This window comes from Lethenteron reissneri, chromosome 25 (genome assembly GCF_015708825.2).
Source record: "Lethenteron reissneri isolate LAM-NWPU_2019-01 chromosome 25, ASM1570882v1, whole genome shotgun sequence".
In the NCBI taxonomy this organism is placed as follows: Eukaryota; Metazoa; Chordata; class Hyperoartia; order Petromyzontiformes; family Petromyzontidae; genus Lethenteron; species Lethenteron reissneri.
This window is the reverse complement of record NC_083803.1, coordinates 6650830-6652997: the sequence shown is the minus strand read 5'-3', so window position 1 is coordinate 6652997 and position 2168 is coordinate 6650830.

The window sequence follows — 2168 nt, the reverse complement described above, 5'->3', positions numbered from 1 at the left end:
TATGCTCGTACTGTGTTCTTTTCTATCTACCTCGTAAAATGTGCCACTTGATTGCAGAGCTTTAATAGGCCTATGAACGTAGGATGTCATTGTATTATTTTTGCGGTCTAAACTGTGCACAGTTAAAACGATACCTTAAGGTCTTTTTCGTGTTATTATATCATCATAAGCGATGCCTTTGTGGCAGTGACTTCGCCCAGCGGTAGAGCAGTCGCCGCGTATTGCAGTCGCTTTTCGAATCTGGAAGTCCGCCCTTCCCGTACGCTTCACAGTGCACGTTAAAGATCCCCTGATCTCATTTTAGGAGGCCATTGTGTGCCAACATCGTGGTCCAAATTTGCCAATCCTAAACAATAAAGCGAATCACTGAATGGAGATTACACACAGGAACATTGCCCCCTATTTTGCAACTATTGCAGACTCAATGCCTTCTTGATGGCCTTGCGCTATTAAAACAGTGTGAATACAAAATGCACTAAATTAGTATGTATACGTGTTTTATATTAATATACAAAATGCTAAAACGTCTTATAGTAAATTGCAATAAATGTGCATGTAGCCATTTGCATATTAAGGTATAAGGCAGCAATACTTGGTGTCGGTTGGAGTGCTTTTGAAAGGTCGAGCCTGGTAATGAAGTAATATACCAAATTTGCCTAAAAAAAGGTGTTTGGTCAGGAACAAAAAATGAAGAACAATTGAATGGAGAGATGCATGCTCGGAATTACACTGAGGGACAGAAATATGAACATGGATCAGAGAACACGTAGGTGAACAGCATTCACATGGAGAAAAGTGGGTTTGGTCAGGGTATGTCTGCTAAAAGAGATGGTGGCTGATGGTCGAGAATAATGACGGAGTGACAGCCAAGAAATGGAACGTTCTTGAGAGTACGCCCACCTTGGAGATGGAGTGATGAAATCAGTTTGTGCAAGTGCTAAATGGATGATTGTATTTTTAGGATCGTGAGAGATGGCGGTGGCTTGGCGAGGCCTTCGCCAAGCAGTGAATTGACCATGGCAGATGATGGTGACTTGCTAAATTATTTATTGTACAATGGCATCTTTGCTGGCTGGCTGGTTTGGGATTGTTCATCGTCTGTCTTGATCCGAAATGTAATTTTTGTGTGATTTGTCATTAGCGTATGGCGTGGATCTAAGGGTGGTGTTTCATCTGCGCCATCCTACACGACGTTTTCTTTTATTGCAAAGCCGTGGAAAACTAATTAAAATCTGTCCTTTGCGTTGCAAGTGGCCATTCATTTATATTTTGCCTTGGTCGCGACATGCCGCGGTGGTTGTCGGGCCAGCTGTCGCTGTACGGCCACTTGGGCGACGCTGTAATTAAGACGGCATCTCGGAAAGCCTCGCGTCTAGTGGCGCCGACCCGCATGACTCTACACTGTATACAATTACTGAACTCTTTTTTTTCTCCCTTCACTATACCCTAAATAGTGTTATGTATCGTGCATGCATTATACAGTTATCATTTTGGTCGCATCACTTTTTAAACGTGATATGTTTACCGAACGTTGGGGCATTTGAACGCATTTAAAGCGTGCGCACGAATAGAATATTGTCAACCTGCTAGGGTTGCGTTTATTTTCAACCCCTCGCAGTTATGTATAAATCATGCAACATAAGTCCATTTGATGTTCGGTTATTCTGTTGATAAATAAACTAAAGCAATTCGTGCGATCTGCACAGTCTATTATTAATATCCAATTCATTATATTTTGTCTTACATATGTGCAGTATATGTAGGTTTTGGAGGGATCTCTGTTGTTTGAATTATAAACTAATCTCAAACCACACTAAAAACGGTATTGCTTGTGATATGTTCAAAATAATGCAAGTCCAAGCAATGTCTAGTCATAGATTTGGCATCAAAATTTTGTTCAAGGTTGTGACTTTTATCATTCTTTCATGCGGAATTGTACACATGGAGAATTTATAACATTCCTAGGAATGTTTTTTGTATGTAACTATTGTCATAAGAACGGAGATGTAAAGGAGCATCAGCCACAGTTGACAGCTTGGACAAGCCCAGTGACAAGAGGCGAGTGTGTTGACAGGCATCACACTTCAAAGGCCACACGAATGAAATATAGGAACCTACTCTTTAATAATGAAGAAAATCATCATTCAGCCGAGCTGGAGAAGAGGCCA